This window comes from Schistocerca nitens, chromosome 12, assembly GCF_023898315.1.
Source record: "Schistocerca nitens isolate TAMUIC-IGC-003100 chromosome 12, iqSchNite1.1, whole genome shotgun sequence".
NCBI classification, from domain to species: Eukaryota; Metazoa; Arthropoda; class Insecta; order Orthoptera; family Acrididae; genus Schistocerca; species Schistocerca nitens.
The window spans coordinates 125,265,020-125,287,738 of NC_064625.1; the positions used below are offsets into that span (position 1 = coordinate 125,265,020).

The 22,719-nt window shown below is 37.2% G+C and overlaps 1 long non-coding RNA gene across 1 annotated transcript; it reads right to left on the reverse strand.

The window, feature by feature from the left end:
* Window positions 1–3,222: 3,222 nt before the first annotated feature.
* On the reverse strand, window positions 3,223–21,364 carry LOC126215271 (uncharacterized). The gene is made up of 3 exons (XR_007542113.1): window positions 21,246–21,364; window positions 5,257–5,447; window positions 3,223–3,422 (listed from the first exon to the last, which is right to left on the reverse strand). It is a non-coding gene; the product is annotated as an uncharacterized LOC126215271 (long non-coding RNA).
* Window positions 21,365–22,719: the final 1,355 nt, after the last annotated feature.

Consider the following 22,719-nt stretch of genomic DNA (forward strand, 5'->3'; position numbering starts at 1 on the left):
ACATGGGAAAAATATATCTAAAAACAAAGATGATGTGAATCACCAAACGAAAGCGCTGGCAGGTCGATAGACACACAAGCAAACACAAACATACACACAAAATTCAGGCTTTCACAACAAACTGTTGCTTCATCAGGAAACAGGGAAGGAGAGGGAAAGACGAAAGGATGTGGGTTTTAAGGGAGAGGGTAAGGAGTCATTCCAATCCCGGGAGCAGAAAGACTTACCTTAGGGGGAATGAAGGACAGGTACACACACACACACACACACACACACACACACACACACACACACACACACATCCGCACATACACAGACACAAGCAGACATTATGTAATGTGTATGTGCGGATGGATGTGTGTGTGTGCGTGCGCGCATACCTGTCCTTTTTTCCCCCTAAGGTAAGTCTTTCCACTCCCGGGATTGGAATGACTCCTTACCCTCTCCCTTAAAAGTCACATCCTTTCGTCTTTCCCTCTCCTTCCCTCTTTCCTGATGAAGCAACAGTTTGTTGTGAAAGCTTGAATTTTGTGTGTATGTTTGTGTGTCTATCGATCTGCCAGCGCTTTTGTTTGATAAGTCTCATCATCTTTGTTTTATATATATATATATATATATATATATATCAGACCAACTTACCAATGTATAAAACTATTCATATTATTGTCATGATGTACCAATTATTTGTGATTCATTTATCGTGAATTCACACCTAAGTGGTGTGAATTCACACCTAAGTGGTGTGAATTCACACCTAAGTGGTGAACTCTTACCAATGTATAATGCCTAACAGTGTATTGTCATTATGTACCAAACATTTATGATTCATTATTGTGTATTCCCACTCAAGTGGTGAGCATGTACGTTTATACAAGGCCCAACCACATAGTAGTTGGTGCTGTTTCTATTACTTATAAAACAACTAATACAATGTATTAGTCACTTATTCAAGTTACTGTGTATTGTCACTCAAAGTAATACATAACCGCACTGTCTCATTCCGTTATTGTTAGCACTTACTGTGAAGGGAAAAGCAACTACGGTGTTGCACGAATATTCCTGAAAAAATACATCAATTAATGTTTGAATGATTGTAAAGGTGGGGAAGTGGCATTGGAAGTGTCTTGACAAATGAAAAATGGAAAGATTGGACACTGTCAGGCATTTCATTCTATATATGTAGGGTGAATTATGTGAACTGCTGAGGAACTATATCCAAGAATTTACTTGTACTATATTATAATATTATATCTGTTATTCAATACTATATGTAAATGCCGTGGCACGCACAGCCACACAAACGCAATGCTCGGCTACCGCGGCAGAGTTAAGCGACGCCTGCAACTTAGTGCCGGCGCGATCCGCCAGCTGGCGCTAGAGGTGTTCCCACCAAATTAGCCGCGAACTACACACGCGCACGAGCCTTTTTCCGGCATGGATGGTCACACTATGGTATCACCATCCACCAGTCAGGGATCGCCAACGGCTGCCAATGATCACTCCGGAATCAGCGAAGGAAGACTGGAGCCGCCGTGTTAAATAGCCGGAAGAAAGGGAAACGCGTCTTTCGACCCGCCGTGGACTGCTGCCCGGAAGATACTTCGACGCAGTCGGAACGCCCAGGTGCCACATCTTCGCTACATTGGCCATCGCCCTGTACTCCGCGCCCGCCTACTTCCTCGGCATCTGCCAGAAAGCGTCGAGAGAAAACCCGACAAAGGAATGTAAATTCAGTTCAGTTCCTAATATTTCAATTCAATAAGGTGGCATATTCTTTGGTTTGCTAAAAAGTTTTGGTAGGAGAAGAACTCTTTGTTTTTGAAGAAAGTTTATCTTTTTGGTTGGGCCTTGTATAAACGTACATGCTCCACCAAATAAAAATTTTTGTTCACACATGGGTGTTAATCTGTGGATATAACAGTAAATATCAATATAAATTGCAGCACTTAAAAATTTTGTACTAGTATGCTTTTAGTGATATGTTATCAAAGAACAAGTTAAAATTACAATACGAGATTTAAGACAAGAAATGTTTTAAGTATGAACATTTGGAATTTCGCTGAATTGAACTATTCTATTCAAAACAATCAATTACACAATATATATGACGGTAATAAGGAGTGGAGTATAAGCCACATTTCAGATTTTGCAACGTAGAACTTCCGACGAGCAGAGATCTACAGTGTGCTTCAGTTCAGTGCTCTTCATTGCACTTAGAGGAGACTGAACACTTTGTTATACTGTGGTCTAATACTAGGTGTACTTCCCAAACATAGGATGTGGCTAAATACAAACTAATATGGATTTTGAGTATTGTAGTATCCGATACTAACACTCATTCCACAATGCATTGCCAATATTGAGAGAGTTATACACACCAGTGTCTCCACTGCACTCAGGAGAACCTGGAGGATCTAATGACAGACAAATATACAGAAACAAGACCAATTCAGCTAGCTTCCAATAGATAATGTTTTGATTGAAATAGATTTACCTCATAATTACGTTGTAATACAAGCTACAGACAAATTCAGCGAATTACCTTGTTCTTACTTTGTCCTATTAATTAATATTTTGTTTAATCTAGCTGAATCCGACACAAAATAATTTATGATAGTTTTACATATTTGGTTGCACATATATTTCTTAAATTGTTTCTTTATCCAATTGATTGTAAAATGAGGACTGTTACAGAGATCTGTCAGGAAAGGTTTTGTTCAACTTTCAGTTGCACAAATCCTTTTGGGGTTGTTTAAACTTAACAGCCTAATAAAAACCTATTTAAACACACACATTTTAACCTTAAACAGCAATTTCTGACAGTTGTCTGGACATATGTACTTGTGAAAAAGTTACGAAGAAAATAATTATGGAATCTTAATTACACTAATGTATAGAACAGCTCTGTAAATGAAGGGAACATTTTCCATGAAGGGAGTCTCAAGTAATTACTGAAAAATGTAAATGATTATTGTAATTTCTTACTCAAGAATGTATTCTCAAATAAAATAACAGACATGTACTAATATTATAGTGTACTCACTGTTCTGGAGTAAATATACAATGAGATATCTATTTTCAATTTTTTATATCAATTTTAATTGTTAATTAATCAAATATTCACTTTAAACAATGCCAAGGATTGATCGGGATTGTTAACAAAGTATAAATAGTTACAGCCATGTTGGAAGTGTAGGTCACTACTGTGTGTGATGCCGGACAGAAAGCATGTAGTTTGTTGATTTATTTCATTATTACAAGTATGTTACAACTTATTTCAGATTTGTCAAGATGCTTTGGATTAATTTGAGATTACAATAAATGTTCAGTGGAAACACAAAACAGGATTAATTATTTAAAAAATAGCTTGTTTTTTTTATAGTGACTGAGAATCTAAGACTCCTGCTGCGACAGATGGCCAGCTACGATGAGGAAAAAAGAACATAAAATGTTATAAGAAGCAGAAAAAAAAGTTTGTACAGTTGAGTCAACATAAACAAGGACTACTGTTAGAAGAAAGAAGAGCTAAAAATAGGAAGACAGTTAGAAAATATAGGCAACATAAGATGCAAGATCAGTAAAGCAAGTTTATCACCGTGTACCTCAATTTCAATCATTTCATAATGTGGAAATCTATTGGAATTTATTTGCTGCATCCCACGGTAAAGGAGCTGTAGATGGAATTGGTGCAGTTGCAGAATGGCTAGTGGGGAATGCAGTAAAAAAAGGGAAAATTCATAGTAGGTAATGCATCAGCTTTCACTCAGGTAGCTGCAAGTACCACAACTATGCAGGTTTTTCATGTGTCTATTGATGAAATTCACAGAATCTATGTGAAACTTAATGTGGCTCAAATATTTTCTTCAGCACCATCAGTACCAAACATAAAAAGCATTCACTGCTTTCACTACCAGAAAGGAATACTACAAAAATATCTGCCGTCTCCAAAGAATTTTGCTGCTGCAGATCATCATATTGAAGAAAATATACGAAGTGTGAAGATTGGAGACTGGTACAAAGTAGAATATGACAGTAAATTCAATACTGGAGAAGTACATGCAGTTTTTGGAAATTCTTACTTAATCAGTGCAATGGTGTGAGCTGGGCACTATTGGAAAAGGCCTGTTAAATGTGATGAAATTACAAAGAAAATTAATCCGCTTGATGTTAATGCAAGAGAATATTTTCAGTTCTCTGACTTAACTGAATTTGAAGTTCATTTTCCCAGATGTGATGCTCTTATAATTTTTCATAGTGTGTGAAACGTTAATTTTAAGGTTATCTTATTTGGCACATATCATATTTTCTTTTCTCTGCTTGCAGGAAAAAAGTTTTTCCAACAAGAAGTAACAAGTAACATGAGTCGCATAACATTGAGTCACATGCCTTTTTCAGAATAATACATTATTTCACATAGCATAAAAATTTTTAGAAAGCTGTAACACTGTTATTTGAATGCCAAAATAATATGCATTTCCTATGATAAAAACCAGATGCATACTCATAATAGTTTGAGGACACTTTTGACCTAAAATGCACATTAGGAATAGGATGTCCCAAATTTGTAACATGAGTCACAACAAAAATTACATTCTTGTTCTTTAATTTTAATGCTCTTCCCCGCTTAAATAACACTTCAAGACCTTTGCCTGAATAACATAATTTATAATGGTGATCTATAAAAGAAAATATGGATTTATAGATTGATAACTCAACATAATAAAACACCGATTGCAAAACGTAATGCGAGTCACCGTGGAATCTCCCAGACATGCGAGCAATAACAGGAGTAAAAGCTATTAAAGAATGGGTTAAGACTCTAAAATGGCAGTGGGCAGGACATACTAACCAAACGAAGGATGGAAGATGGACAAAATCAGTTTTAGAGTGGAGTCCCAGAGATAAACGAAGATCACCAGGGGGGACCACCTGATCGCTGGGATAAGGAATTCGAGGAAGTTGCAGCTTCAATTGGCAGAAGACGGCAGTGGACAGAGATGCATGGATACACCTCTTAAAAATGTATCTAGTAACTTAGAAAGGCTACATCTTGTATAGATTGAATTAGCTGAACAATAAATAAATAAAAATCATTACAAAGGTATGTAACTTATTGGATACTTCTGTTTTAATAATACTAAGTTACTGTGTAGCTCTCCAATGTATGAATGCTTCCGACACAATAAATAAATAAAAATGCTGGCAGCTGAGATGGTGCACTGATTACTCGGGTTACAAATTGAACAGTCTACTCACCACTGTGGCAGACTTGACAGGTGTCGGGCAGCCGATGGGGTTGTGTGTACAGTACCTGAGGCGTGTCACAGTGGAGCAACACCTTATCATGGCAGCTGACACTTCTGCTGAGAATGAGATTCGTGCAGCTCAGCGAAGGCGAAGCCTCAGAGTTGTAAATGTCAAATCGTGGCAGAAGCAGTTGAGACCACCTGTAAAAAATGATACCACGTACTACCCAGGAAGTTTTACGGGGACAAGATATGGAAAATTTAAGAAGGCCGATAAATTTTAATATCTTGGTGAGGTAACACAGGATAATGGTTGGAACAGAGGCTAATAAATTCAGGTCAAGGATTATGGAAATGAACCTTAGTGAACTAAATACATGTTCAATAAGAGAGCAAACTTGTTTCAAGCAAAGTTACAACACTGTGTTACAGTAATTAGTCAAAATATCAATGTGCAGACAAATGCTTCGATCAGACTACAAAGAGAGACAAAACACTGTACAGAAGAAGGAAGAGCTTAAGTAAAATATTGACAAACATAAAATAATTGTGGATAATACAGCAATAGGAGTAATGAAGATCTGCACTACAAAACTGAATAACTAAATTTAAGGATGACAAAACTTACGAGGGAAGGCCACAACATTGGAATTACAGTTTTACTTCTAACTTTTTACACCTTTAGTAGGTCATTAAAAACAACATAATGTCGAAGTAGTACAGGGCACTACTCTGACTATTCTGAGAAAATCTATTATGTACTTTATGTATATGTGTGAAGGTACTGGCCGTAGGTGACTGTGTGGTCACATGCTTAGTGTTGGCACTTAGCAAGAGGGTCAGGGATGAGCAAACAGTTCAACCCCCCCTCCCCCCCAATTAATTTTAATTTTGTTTCACCAATGGTCTGATTAATTTATATTACATCTGAGAGGTAATATAATGAAAAAATACATTTTCATGAAGTAGTTGTGAATTGCACATGTTACTTGACTGTTCACTATTTTTAATTAAATTTTCAGGCTTGGAAATCCCAAGTCAAACCTCAATAAATAACGGTGCGGGGTCATTACACGTCAAATCACACAGGTCATGTCACCCATATCTCAGATTTTTCTGAAACTTTGTACATTTTCTTACACTTATAAGAACTTGTACAAAATCTTTTTGCTCTCTGACTAAAACTTTTCTTTAGTATCAAATTTTAAATGCAGTGATATTCTCTGGGCTCTGCAAGAGTGTCAGTGCAAAAGGGTACTTTTTTTGATAAATGCGCATAACTCAGGCGTTTATGAAGCTTTTCATTTGGAATTTTATTTTGTAAGTTAAGAGAAGCACATACATAACAGACATGTAATTATTTAAGCAATAAAGTTACAAAGAACAATACAAAAAAATTAATGTGTGTAACTTTCCAATTTCCAGAAAAAGTACACACACACTGAAAAATGCCTAATCACATTTCTCCAACCTACTGGGCACTCAAAATTGGTCTTAGATAATTCCCAAGACAGTACACTATGTAATAAAATAAAATTAGTAATGGGTCTTCTATTAATGGACACACAAATCTGAAATCACACGACAATCAAACAATGGAAAATCCACGATGGTATGATTGTGTGAATCTTTTTATTGTGCCTATCGCGACTCGGCATCTCCGCTATATATTGAAATCACTTCATTGTGTAGTGATGGAAAAAAAAATCTAAGAAAAATCATCCATACCTGACATCCACTGCTTCAGATTTTCATGGAAGTTTTTCTACTTGTTACTCACTGCATGGCAAAATGCAAAATTTTTCCAGCATGTAGTTTGAGGGGAGAAAAAGGAAATTTTTTACAAATGTAAATGCCAAAACAGAAGCTTGTCATTTGGATTTCATTACTTCAGACAAAAATAATACTAACAGGAAGTATCTTAATTTCCAACACATCACTGTCATATTTCCTAATATGTCACAGAAGGGATGTATCTTTATTGGAAAAAAATTAATAACTATTCTTGACTTCGGGGAACGTAGCAAATTAACTTAAGCTGTTGTGGTCCAAGCAATGATTTTTAAATACATAAAACACTGACAGCTGATACAAGATTTATTTTTATCGAAAATGATTTTTAAAAAAGAAGCAGCACCCTGAGTTTTGATAGATACGGACATTTTACATGTATCACATCATTTCTAAGAAGACCATTCAAATCTAATTGTGTACACTGACAACCTGTAGTAAAGCTGTCTCATGAAGGTACAGAGCCAAAAGTTACAACTTCATTTGAGACATTTTCATTACACGGGTTAACTTTATTTGGGGTGTCAAATTAGCATCTTTAAACAACAATTATTCTAGCCGCACTAATGTTAATTTAAAATGTACATGTTCAGCAGTGAAGATCCCTGAGACTATCAATGAAACTTCTTAAGAGCATCTCTGTTTTTAATCCACTGTGACAATTTATATTCTGTTAGCTTCATATCTTTATCATTGACATAATATATTCTGCCTAATGATGATTTAGGTACACCAACAGCATGTAAAATATTTCCCAAAGGCACAAGAGTCTTCCTTCTCAGGCCAAAAGAACACTGTTGATCCAGGTGGATTGAGAAAAAGCAGTTCAACATAATCTCCTTTATCACAGACATTTCTGATGAAGGGAAAGTACCACCTGTCACCATATACAGCTGCTACAAAAGAATTTTGTTGAGGGTGAAAGCATGTCCATTGTGGAGCATTTTCACTGAATGCACAAAAAAATCAAGGGAGGTTTTTCAGAAGAAGTTACTCTTCTAATCTCTACAGAATCACAAGAAAGTGGTTTGTAATGGTGAAAATTCCTGGTACCAGGTATTGTGCAGGTTGTAGAAAATCTCTTCGGTGTTCTTGTGTAGGAAATCTTTCTCTAAGAAATGAAAAAAAAAAAAAAAACATCTTTCAATATTAGCTTAGCAGAAATCGCAAACACCACATGCAGTTTTTATTTGCGCATATCTTCTAGTTGAAGGCTAGTTGTTCTCAATATACATTCTATAGTTCCTCCCACACCATCACACACAGATTTACCGAGTCTGGTAGCAAAAAAGGAATGCTCAGCATCAATAAAAAAAATTGTTTTTATGCTCACACAAATTTTTAAAGCTTTTTCTATACTTGTATTGAGCAGCACATCCATCAGTTAAAGAAAGGACTTTCTTCACTTGTGGGTAATGCACTTCCAGCCACTTACCCATTTCTTTCTGGACAGCTTTTATAAATCCTACATCATGTTCCATATCACCTATAACGCAGCAGTTCACTATTACCAATTAACTTTCTTCATTTACCACATATACACACATGGGATGGATTGTACAGCTGCTTCTTGTCAAGTGGTAACTTTGAATTTCATTCTGAATTACAAAACTGTAGTTTTCAGCAAAGTTCAGTAACAATTGCTTTTTCTGGGGTAAGATAAGATTTCCTTTCAATTTATTCAATGATTTTGACAGATAGGTATAAATGAGTGTGGTTTAAGTGCCAGTAATTTTGTTACCAACAACTCTATGTATTCACCAACAGTTGCCAGCCACCATGTATTCACCAACAGTTGCCAGCCACCATGTATTCACCAACAGTTGCCAGCCACCATGTATTCACCAACAGTTGCCAGCCACTATGTATTCACCAACAGTTGCCAGCCACTATGTATTCACCAACAGTTGCCAGCCACTATGTATTCACCAACAGTTGCCAGCCACTATGTATTCACCAACAGTTGCCAGCCACTATGTATTCACCAACAGTTGCCAGCCACTATGTATTCACCAACAGTTGCCAGCCACTATGTATTCACCAACAGTTGCCAGCCACTTTACCAATTCTGCCCAAAAATGTGTGTTTATCCATTGGCTGAATTCAGCTTCATCATCAGCACCTTTGTAAGCTAATTTCTGTTTTAGTAATTCCGACAGTTTGCCATTGCTGGGACAATTATCACAGTGATTAAGCATGCAGTCATAGTTTTCAGTCACATACAAGAAATTTTATAAGTTCTTTGTATGTTTCTTGAGTGTGTTCCGCATCCAAAAGCAGTTTTACATTTTGGTGGATAAAACACACACACACACACACACACACACACACACACACACACACACTGAATGAGTGCTAGCAGCACCAGCTTATAAATACACTGCTACAGTCTTAGCAAACAACATTTAGAAAGACCAATGTTAATGTTTGGATTCTGCCATTTAAAACATGAGTACAGCTCACTTTAAGTTACAAAGGATAAGTGATTTTTGCATACACACAGTCTTCTGAATGCCAACTCTGTCTTTTCCTCTTGGTAACATTCGAGTATGATCATTTCGGCAGAAATCAGAGACAATCTTCATTAATTCATCAGCAATAACTTTCCCCCTTTTTTGTTTAGGAATTGAAAAAATACCCATTTCTGTTTTCAGTTTCCTTGCTTGTCGAACCACATAATCACCAACATTGAATTATGAAATTACATTTTCTTTTCACCAAGAGGGTAGAGCTAAAGTTAAAATTTGATTTTTTTCAGGTACTCTTACACTAGCCACCTTTTCATTCATTAACAGTATCATAGCATCAAAATCTTTGGCTTTCTTAACAATTTCATCATCAAATTTTTCTTCTCTATGGTCAGAATCTTCAATAATGCAATCTAATGCCCGGCACACTTTTCTTTCCAAAACATGCTTCACTTTTTCTACCTTCTTTTTGCCACATGAAGCCTTTCTGTGATTTGGAATGCGCCAAATCATGTGAAGTTTTATTTGCAACCTCAATACTTTCATATTTTAGTACTGATTTGTGACATGTCACCTCCCTGCCACTTTCATTTCAATCACTGATGGCAGATTTCTGTTCACAAATCTTACTTGTTGTGCACAATTTTTGGACTGGTTTTACACAGAATCTTTTAGCACTTAATGTTTTAGGCAAAGACAAGCAAACTGACTTCAAAGTATTTTAGTTGTTTGTTTGTGTTTTTTGAAAGTTTCACAAGTGTTTGGTTGACTTTCAAAAACTTTTAAGTAATATTATCTGTGATATCCACATATGGTGGCACTTTCTCGATTTTATGCAAAGCTTATATTGGATTGCAGCAATACCAAATCTCATTGGTCTTCACAGAGTTGTTCTATTTTTTGTAGAGCTGGTACAGGCACTGCTGGATTAAGTAAGCACAGGACCCGTAGCAAATCCTGACAAGAGGCCCTTGATTTGTTTAGGTCGTACAGTTTAGGATATAAAATAAAACTTGATCATTACAAATAAACTTTTCTGGATTTAATTTCGGAAAATTTAGAAATTATACAAGTTAGATCAATGTCCGAGCAAATCATATTCAATGTTCATTATACTGAGGTCATTTAGCCATTACTGTCCCATCATATTTCCGAATTCATTTTTAATGCACTTTAGCGTTAAAAAGAACGCTTTCCACTGCGGTTGGTGATCATTAAAGATAAGTAAATGCGAAAGGCTATTTTTACATTTGGAAAAGGCTATTTTTACATTTGGAAAAAACGGTCCTAACAAATTTTCCAGTAAAAATGTATAAATTTGTAATTCCAAAGCTTCGTTCTTTTTTCTGTGAATGCAGCAGAGATATCAGTTTTCAGCAGCTCCGTGAACTGTAATAGTTCGTCACCTAGCGACTCTCTGAAATCATCTGGGTAAGCATTCACAATATTAGGAGTTCTTTTCAAGATCCCTTCTGCTGTAAGGGATTTAAAGTCCCGTTATATTCCAAAAAACATTAGTCATATGATGGTATTTTTCCAAGCATTTAGCTAATGCAATCAATACATTGTCATTTATCACAATAAACACCTAAAACTCAAAATGTTATCCAGGTGTTTGATTTTCTACAACTTCATCAAGTGTAATTGATCCCACTAAAATGGTTGTACTTTGTTTTTTGCTTGTGTCATCTTGGAGTTTGTAGCTGATATTCTTCACAGCTAGTCGGGGATTTGGCTTTTGCCTCAACTTCTGAAAAAGTGAACTTCATTTCTTGGATATATTCACGTAAGGATTTATGAAGTGCATACCCGGTACTCAGACCCTGGTCAGAAGACTGCAGCGAAATGCTAGTTGCTTGCGACCATTCTAGGATTCTGTTCCATGCAACACACATTATTCCCCTTTTCAAGTTACTCAGCTTCAAAACCAGTCCGTAAGCCTGACTGCGACACACTACATTTTTATGCATATTAGTAGGTATGTCATTCAAAACTTGTTTGATCGTATGAAAACCAAATAAAAGTGTCACTGTAGCATCAGCTCTGGCCACCCACCTAGTGTCCAATAATCTTTTCAAAATCGGAATTTTAGTACTATCATTTTTCAGTGCTTTCAAAAGAAGGCCCCTTCGATAGGTAGAAGCAGAAAAAAATGTAAAGAGACCTTCAAGGAAATCAAAGGAAATGGATACTTCTGTACAACATTCTGCAACATGATTGGTGACCAAATTTAGCAAATCTGAAAAACAGGGAATACATTGAGTGTATTTATTTATATCTTTAATTTGGGCTTCTAAGCCGGTATGTTACTGGCATCGTCATAGCTTTGCCTATGACAATCTCCAACATTAATGCCGTGCTCTGTTACAACAGATAATAAGCTTTGGGAGAGATGTTCAGCAGTATGACCTTCCATACATAAAAGCTTCACATACCTTTCCACTGGTCCGAACGGTAGGACGCAGGGCACTATCAGAGTCAGTTGATCTATGTGAGGTGTATCAGAAGTAGAATCCAATGAGACACAATTGTATTTGAATTTCACAAATAATATGATCCAGTATGGCTATCTAATTAGATAGAAAAATTCCACGCACATTGTTTTTGACAAATATGATTTATGTCCCTTTCTTTTATTTGCATAAATATGTATTCGTTGGGCCAGAAACATGTTAAATTTGGCTAGTAATTCTAATAACACTAAATAATTTCCACTGTGGGCGAACCAACAACTCAACTCCATCACTACTTCAAAATGATAGCACTCTTTCACCTAAACTTATAATTGCAACAATTCGTTCTAAGAGCTTTTTTAAACAGGGAACTAATCACTTTTCTGTGCGAACTGCTTTCATCATATCTCTTCCAGTCATCTAATTGGTCTTTCATAATGCGTGGCGAGCCATTAGAATCTGCCACTTTGCAAACAAAACAGGTCGCCCTTTGTTCTCTGAATAGCACAACCAATCTCTCATGTAAGTTTTATTCGATAGTTTTTTATGCTTATATGTGAAAAACGACTTCCTACAGGACCTTGGCTTATTTTCTTTTGTATTCTGACAAATTTTATGTAGTACAACTATAATCCTCACAATCAGGTACAGCTTTTGTATTTTGTACTTCATTTTATGTATATTTGGCAAAATCATTCTGAACATTAAAAAACCCAGTTTACGCATTTCAGATACAAAAGCATGTGTCTTTCTCTCCTTTGCATCTCTTGCTTTACACTTTGCACTTCCAGAAGTGCAGTGGTATACAGTATCTCTCTGTCTGCTGCTCATGGTGGTTAGCTCGATCTGTGTAGAAGGGAAAATAAATTACATAATAAAATGGAACACTACTATTTAATCGCATTATTACAGCTTCCCACCTATCGAGATTTATTAACTCTCTGTCCATAAAAATTGTACAGGGAGAAGAAGAAAACTGAGTAGAGAGTGAGCTCTCAGCTGTTGTCTACTCATCAATACAAACTCAGGCATATCTTTAAATTATTCATAATTAGTGCTCTCAACAAAACATCATCCACTTGGCTTCATGTTTTATATTTAATAAGATAAGCATGCTGGTAAAATGTCGTGTCCCACAAACGACGTAGCTTGGGAATGTGGGCCATACAGTGAACTATGCAGTTAAGACGCGACTATACTCGTGCGCACTGGTTGTTCATCACTCGCTTTGCTACACTGCAGCTATTTTAAGCCTAAGCACAAAGTACATACGTAACATCAACTTACGAGGTACCCACGAGCTACAGTTTCTGGATTCAAATGGAAAGACGGTCAAATCGAAACAGTAGAATGTAAAATAGCGAGAGCTAGTAGACATGACTGACTAAAATCATTTTCCGGCTATTTCACATGCAAATGGAAGTGTATGGGCTTTTCTTTGCGATTTATATATTTCAGTTTTGTTGCAGATATCACAGACAACTTTTCAAATGAAGATGCAAATAATGGAATAACGTCTGATGTTTCTTTACAACCTCCAAGGGTGGTAATGGCAATGGACACTAAAATGAAGTAAGTGATAAAGACTGTTCTGAAGATTTAAAATCATCAGCAATAGCTCAAGTGATAGCGAAGGAGTATTCACATGGAGTAGTTAAAATTGCCAGTGTTTTGAACAGATCTTTACAATAAGCTCAACCAGTATTTTTGGTTATTACTCTTATGGCCCTTTTCTGGAGTTTCAAAATTGTGGCCACATTTTGTGTGTTTGTTCCCCAAAAAAGAATGCCATAGCTAAGAATTGAGTGTAGATATTAATAATATGTAACTAAAAGGCACTGCATGTTACACACTGATGATGGGTTTCTAAGGGCATAACAAGCTGATGACATTCTGTTTCCAAGTACCTTTGTGTGTTCACACCACTTCAACTGAGAATCAATATTCATTACTAGACATTTTGCATTTGCTACAGTCTATAAAGGTGCCAACTACATTTAATTTAGCATTGTAATTTTTCCTCTTCAAACTGAAATTCATGGCATTAGTTTTTTTTATTTTCAGTGTCATTTTATTGCTTATTGACCAATCATAAACTTCCTTGGGAGTATCATTTGCTTTATCTGCAAGGAGTTCTCTTGTTTTCTCAGTGACTATAATATTGCTGTCATCAGCAAGGAGAATTTTTTCACCATGAGTAACACTACTGGGAAAGTCATTGATGTATATCAGGAACAGTGTTGGTCCCAATGTGCTACCTTGCGGAACACCTATATTAATGTATTTTGGTTCTGATAAGTGTTTTAGTAAATGTTTAGATCTATTTTAAGTGTGTGTTATCGCTACTCTTTGTACCCTATCTGCTAGGTAGGATCAAAACCAGTCATTAGTTTATTGCTAATGCTTCTAATTTATTTAAGAGAATCTTGTGGTCAACTGTACCAAAAGCCTTAGGAAGCTACAAAAGTATGCCGGTGACACTCATCTTTATCAAGAGCATCAAGTACAACTTTTGTGAATTCTACTATGGTTTACTCCCTATTTTTTGCCACTTCAGAAAACAAACTGATTCAATTAAAAAACTGAAAATCGCATCCAATTCCATGCATTAGTTTTTGCATGATGAGCATACAGACATATACACAAAAATTTTAAAAATAACTTTTTTCATTTTTGAAAGCTGCTATAAAAACACCCTCATATTCAGTTTTCTTAAATATCTCCTACATACAGACATCTCCAAGTTACAATTTTACTATATGTGTAAATTCACAATGCAGTGGAAAATACTGAGCGTATCATTCAAAGAGTACCGGCTTATATGCAGCAAAGCTATGTCCAAAATTCAATGATTTTTGTTGCCATTGTCTTAAGTAACGGGTGGACGTCACTCCAGATCACCATCCTTTGAAAAATTGTTAGAGGAAACACTTCCTTTGAATTATTAAGCAGACAATATTAATGTGAAGTACAGATTCAAGAGCTACACCATTCTTCAACACTACGAATTTGTAAATTGAAAATTGTTAACCTGTTATTAAAATAATTGTTTAACCAATTAGCTGTGTTCCTGCTTCACGCTTTACCATTAAGAGGGTACAGTGGGGTGGGGTACTGCAACATGCTAATGCTTAAAATGTACATCACAGATGGTCAAAGCTATGCACTATCAAAATTATTGCTCAAATTTTGATGCAAAATCGATTGCAAGGTTGTTATTTCACCAGTGTTCTGTTTTCCTCTTGAAAATAAGTCTTCAAGTTGATGACGTTCCATTGTGGTATTGAAAACTCCAGTGTATACCACTACCAAGGGTACAAATTCTGAGCACTAAATGTCTACTGTATTCGAAATCATCCAAATAAAAACCGCAGTATTTCATTACGATATCAAACACAAATATTTGATTCCTACATAATTACATAACGAGAACCAACATACTTTTTTATTGTTTAAACCTCTGGGTATAATTGAACAAACAACGACCTGACTTTACCTTACACTTCAGTCAGCAATTTTGGAATCACTATATAAAATAGATGTCACCCACTTAATAATCTACTTTGTAAAAGAAGTTGACGATTGGCCTCCAAGCACCGATTGTTAGATATCTGTACCTCTCAGGACTTGCGTTGGCTGCCCTTTTACTGAATCATTGTTGCCAACGTCAGCCCTCCCACGCTTCTACAGTTCTAATTGTTGTGCTGTGTGGCGCTGGTTGCATGCAAGGGGTTTGTTGCATGAACTAAATGTCACTAAGAAGCTATTGCCGACTATCGAGGTTAGCTCCGACTCACCGATTACTCTGTTTTCATCGTGACGTCTGAAACGTTATTAATTAGTTGGCACGATGTTGCCAAGTTAAACAACTGGTGAGATAATTCACCTTTTCACTATTCTATCTGCAACAAATAAGTGCTATACTTGAAATGCCTATTAAAAAAAAATTACTCTTAACTTTACAAGAGTTTTCGCACATTTTCGACTGCAATTAACTGAGCACTTATTCACTTACAACATACGTGGGTTGGCACTTCAATAGTGTCAACTATTTATTTACAGCTTGTACAAAATAGATACATGTTTCAAAGTTTTGCTGGAGTGGGGAAGATTCCATGAAGAATGGATCTCATTTCAGGAGCTACAATGGGGCTGACGCGCTGTCCACCAAGAGTGTCTTTTCGCCGTCCACCTAATCTTCGTAACCTCTTAGTTCATCCCTATGAAATCCCCAAACCACCTTCCCTACCCTCTGGCTCCTACCCTTGTAACCGCCCCGGTGTAAAACCTGTCCCATGCACCCTCCCACCACCTACTCCAGTCCTGTAACCCGGAAGGTGTACACGATCAAAGGCAGAGCCACGTGTGACAGCACCCACGTGATTTACCAACTGACCTGCCTACACTGTGATGCATTCTATGTGGGAATGACCAGCAACAAACTGTCCATTCACATGAACGGACACAGGCAGACAGTGTTTGCTGGTAATGAGGATCACCCTGTGGCTAAACATGCCTTGGTGCACGGCCAGCACATCTTGGCACAGTGTTACACCGTCCGGGTTATCTGGATACTTCCCACTGACACCAACCTATCCGAACTCCGGAGATGTGAACTTGCCCTTCAATATATCCTCTCTTCCCGTTACCCACCAGGCCTCAACCTCCACTAATTTCAAGTTGCCGCCCCTCGTACATCACTTGTAATTCAACAACATTTTTGCCTCTGTACTTCCACCTCGACTGACATCTCTGCCCAACCTCTTTGTCTTTACATATGTCTGCCTGTGCCTGTATACATGCAGATGGATGTGCGCGCGCGAGCGAGTGTATACCTGTCCCTTTTTCCCCCTAAGGTAAGTCTTTCTGCTCCCAGGATTGGAGTGACTCCTTACCCTCTCCCTTAAAACCCACATCCTTTTGTCTTTCCCTCTTTCCTGATGAAGCAACCGTGGATTACGAAAGCTTGAAATTTGTGTGCGCGCTTGTGTGTTTTTTGTATCTATCAACATGCCAACGCTTTCGTTTGGTAAATTACAGCATCATATATATTCTCTAATAAATGAAGATTGATGTTTTGAACTGTGTAGACAACCCTTTTTCCATGCTTTCACTTCTCGGCAATGTGGAAAGTTAACCATACAAAGTTTGTGAAGAACATCCATTACGCATACTGCTATGGCCATCAACATGATTTATCATTGCTAGTTAATTACTTTAAAATCAAATATGGTATTTCAAGACCTGACGTCCATGATTCGGTATAGGTGTAAGCAAAGTTCACGTCCCATATAGTGTGAACACAGCACCAAATCAACCCTAATGCATTACAAAAATTGTACCATCAAAGTATCCTAACACTAGCATAAAAAAGTAGGCCTATTTAATTTCAAAGTGGCAGAATGTAGACTTAGAGAAAGCTTTCGACAATGTTGACTGGAATACTCTCTTTCAAATTCTAAAGGTGGCAGGGGTAAAATACAGGGAGCGAAAGGCTATTTACAATTTGACCAGAAACCAGAAGGCGGTTATAAGAGTCAAGGGGCATGAAAGGGAAGCAGCGGTTGGGAAGGGAGTGAGACAGGGTTGTAGCGTCTCCCCGATGTTATTCAATCTGTATATTGAGCAAGCAGTGAACGAAACAAAAGAAAAATTTGGAGTAGGTATTAAATTCCATGGAGAAGAAATAAAAACTTTAAGGTTCACCGATGACATTGTAATTCTGTCATAGACAGCAAAGGACTTGGAAGAGCAGTTGAACGGAATGGATAGTGCCTTGAAAGGAGAATATAAGATGAACATCAACAAAAGCAAAACGAGGATAATGGAATGTAATCGAAGTAAGTCGGGTGATGCTGCAGGAATTAGATTAGGAAATCAGACACTTAAAGTAGTAAAGGAGTTTTGCTATTTGGGGAGCAAAATAACTGATGATGGTCAAAGTAGAGAGGATTTAAAATCTAGACTGGCAATGGCAAGGAAAGTGTTTCTGAAGAAGAGAAATTTGTTAACATCGAGTATAGATTTAAGTGTCAGGAAGTCGTTTCTGAAAGTATTTGTATGGAGTGTAGCCATGTATGGAAGTGAAACATGGACGATAAACAGTTTAGACAAGAAGAGAATAGAAGCTTTCGAAATGTGGTGCTACAGAAGAATGCTGAAGATTAGATGGGTTGATCACATAACTAATGATGAGGTACTGAACAGAATTGGGGAGAAGAGAAGTTTGTGGCACAACTTGACTAGAAGAAGGGACCGGTTGGTAGGACATGTTCTGAGGCATCAAGGGATCACCAATTTAGTATTGGAGGGCAGCGTGGAGGGTAAAAATCGTAGAGGGAGACCAAGAGATGAATACACTAAACAGATTCAGAAGGATGTAGGTTGCAGTAGGTGCCGGGAGATGATGAAGCTTGCACAGAATAGAGTAGCATGGAGAGCTGCATCAAACCAGTCTCAGGACTGAAGACCATAACAAACAGTGGCAGAATGACTTGCCTTCATGAGGCAAAATTCCAAGAGCTATCAACAGCCACAATTAAAAGCACAAAAAACTTATGTGGGTTTTAGAAATGTAAGTTCCTGCCTCAGGCGGGAAAGAGGGTCAGCTAACTCAGAGACCAGGGTGAGAGAGAGGGGAGCCAAGCCACCCACTGTGGGGATGAGAAAGAGGGGGGGGGGGCGCAAGGAAGAGGGAAGAGAGAGATATATATAGAGATAGATAGATAGATATATAGAGATAGATAGATAGATATATAGAGAGAGGGGGGGGGGGGGAGAGGAAAATCTGTCTTTATCCATTGTGGTCTGAAACTGTGACGTGTTTAATACACTTTACGCATGAATAATAAGAACACCAAACCTGAATCCCCCACACCCTCAGTTGAAATACACGATTAATTGAAAACCCAGTTGGCATTCTCAAATGTAGTCCTGGGAATGCACTGACAATCACTTATCAAAGTTGATTACTAGAGTTTTATTCTTAGCCACAGCTTGCCCTAGTAAAATCTGCACAATGACTGAAAGGGAAAGAAAGGCAATTTATACAACGTGGATACTGAAGGTCAAACTGCTGTGGAAAAATCTAAATTAGTTGAAGAACTAATAACAAACCACTGTCTAGAGAAAGGTAGAAACAACACAATGAGTTAAGTTACCTGCATGTTCAGGAGGATTTAACTATATCATAAGGACTTAGTTTCAAAATTATAGCAGGCACTACATCTCAGCGGAAAGTATAGCAACATGTTGCTTGTTTACACTATGTCTTGAGTTGTTTCTTTTTCCTTTCCACATACCCAATGCCACCATTTATTCAGATATTCTTCTGCACAGTAGCAGTCAAGCAGAAATGATTTCAGTTTTCATTTGAAGTTAATTTTACTACCCATTATGTTCTTTGCTCCACTGGGCAGGCAGTCTAATATTTTTACGGACAAATACATCACTGCTTTCTGTGTAATACTAAAGCTGAGTGAAGGACAGAAAATAATTTCTCCATCTAATATTCCATTTCTGAATGGTAATGATTTCAAACTGATTTTTCACAACAAACTTTCATTTGAGAGTAAACATACTGCGAGGCTGTAGTCCATATGCCCCTCTGTGTAACAAGCTGTCTACAAGATTCCCAAGAGAATACTGCATTATGTGTGCAACAAACACATTTCCCCATCAATGAGACATTTGTCAATGCAAACACAGAAAAAGTCAACATTTTGACATTTTCATCTCCAAAACATTCATGGCTACACTTAAAATCTGAATGCTAAAAGTGACCTATCTAACGTTGTTGGTCCGTCTACGTATGTTGCTAGCACTGTCATGTTATTAATGTTCAGCTTGTGTGTATGTGCAACTAATCAGCCAATTTTCATTTCCCTCCGTTTATTGAGTCTCTTTCAGCATAACATACTTCCACTAACGATAACTACAACAAATTAATTCAAAATGTGTCAAGCAAAACTAAAAACGAAAATGCTTTTATTCAGATGCACATAATTACAGCCTGAAAATTATTAACATATCTAACAGGGTCCAAATGCAGCACCAATTAACATATATCCTAACGTTTTTTTGTTTAACCCATTAATTAATGTCACCTGAAAGTATTTTACACTGTGCAAGAACCTCAATTTCCTCCAGCAAAAAGTCACAATCGAAAATGGAAATCTTACTCCAGGAAAGAAAAGGGCACTATGTGTATTTATATTTCAGGTATTTATTTTGATTATATTATGACGACAAATGCTGTACCATTATTAAATGTTCCCTTAGAGAATAAATAAAGAGGAAAGGTGGTAGATGAAATAATAGCAATTAAGTCTGCCTCTACTACACCTAATCACATTACAGATTCTTGTCATCATCCATATCCTCACTGAGGATCTCACAATGAGTCTACGTAACGGAATATATTTAATGTAACCCAGAGCTTTATCAGATCATGGAGGTGAAGCCTGTACAAGCCTCGTAAGCTGCTACTGATATATAACAATTTTTTTTAACGTTAACTTGTTATCCATACAAGACAAGTTAGTTTTGGACAATATTTAGAACACCTAACGTAAGTAAACTCGTTTCCACATTCACGGGGCTTAATTTTTTTTTTATATTTATTGTTTCAGATCTTTGTACGGACCTTAGGCTTTAGAGCGTGTTGAAACAGTACGATTACAGTTTATTTAATCGTTAATACATAACATTCAGAAACTGACTCTTTATACTGCACAAATCTATTGACAAGGGCTATAATAATCGAGCATAAACTGTAGCAGTCTACATGAAAATTTGGCCTTTCGTATAATGAAAATAAACGTTCGCAGTTTACACAGAAAAACGAAGTTTTAGTGAACAATACGCAACTTCCTCATTTGAGTGCCAACAGACAATTTTATTTTATTCGTACAACTGGACGAGATTGAGCAAGCTGTAACAACATGCTCTCGACCCTCTGCCGTAAAAGCATTCGTTGTATTATTCACATCTAAAATTTTCCTCTAGAAGTCAATGAAATGCCCAGATTCCACAAAACTGTACATCGAAAGCTTGTACATAGTACAGTTTTCAAGTACTGTACATGTTTAACTTAACTTTCTTTCTACCTTCCATTAGTGAAGTATTAACACTGTGGTCTGCGATGTCAACGGACCTAAAAATCTGCGTGTTAGAAGATTGAGGTTATTAGAGGTTTTTCTGGTAGCTTCATAAAATGGTCAAATTTAAAATTAAATTTGTGGACTCTGATACATAACAAAAGCACGCGCTGCAATTACTAAACTTACGTAGGCACAGCATGGTTGTAGTCGCAGTAATAACGGACAATTTAACACAGTACACACACCGCCACTACGTTCATATTGAGACCACGTGATTGCTGACCCGCTCGTACCCTCGTATACCGATGCGTCCAAAGAGGAGCCAACCGAGAAAAGTAAACACCTGAAACACAAACGCGTTGGCGCCAAACCAAATGTGGAGTCAGGTTCACACACGCATCTAATGTGGCGCCACAACTTGACTTGCTGCATAGACCTTCACTTGCTGTAGTGGCATCGTAAGGTACCTTTCACACAGGACGCCACAAATTCTACTTAGCTGCATAGCTTTCAATATGACGTCAATTGAAACCATATGGATGGGTATGTAGCGACCACAATAAATTAGCAGTGCCGTGCAGGTTTGTTCACTTGTGCACCACTCATGTGTCACATCGCAAGTATTTTATTTTGCGCGGATAAAATAGTTCCACGCCACCCGCCACGAGCGATGTGTTGTGTCCGTTATTCCGCGTCGTTTATTCTCAGTATATAGTTTTTTACATGTTCTTGTTTTCCCCATGTTAGTTCTTAAGTATCTTTTGATACTTAGTTCTTGAGTAACCAGTCAATAAGTTACTAATTCGTTTTCGCGCGAGTCTTGCCTTGATATACAATGCGTCTAAAAGATGTCCTATATTAATTGCCGAACGAAGGAATAACGATCTTGTCATCTCAGCATTAGAGACATAGTTGTGCGTCATTTATCGCGAACTAGCAGGCTAACCAGTACTTAGTCCTACGGCCAAAGGTATGGATGGTATAGTGCAGTTTATAGCCACAGAGCTGTCACAAGAGTTAAATACAAGGAAGACGAAGCACAAATATTGGATCTGGAAATAGATTTCGCACAGGGATAAATCAGGGGAAATAAACACATTTGCCTCCCAAGATGTGAATGTATATTACGTCTCCTATTCTCTCTCTAACAACTTTGCGACCATTTTGAAATCTGATTTTCGTCTCTTAGAATAGCCCGGATCCTATTGATGAGTTACTAATTCAGTTCATTGCAGCATCGCATCTTGACGAAAACAATAATAAACACAGATCTTTCTGCCCACAAAAAATTTTGTCTTCAAAGATAATACTCACAACGCATTCGACTGGATATCGTAGCTTCTGTTAACTAGAACTGTGACAAGAGTTAAATTTAAAGAAGACGAAACCCAAATGTTGGATCCGAAAATAGATTTCGCACAGGGAAAAATCAGGGGAAACAAATACATTTATGAAAGGAATAACACTCAGAGACGAAAATGCTGTCTGCAATGGCAAACTGAACAAAAACTGGCATGTAAATATCATCAGCAGACACGCCATCCTTCCAATATTTGAGATTCTTATTGTATTCCTTGATGCAGGCAATTCGAATAACCAGTTTTTAGTTTTACAGTTGCCACATTACACTCTGGAACTATTTCCTGCGTATAATCCACAA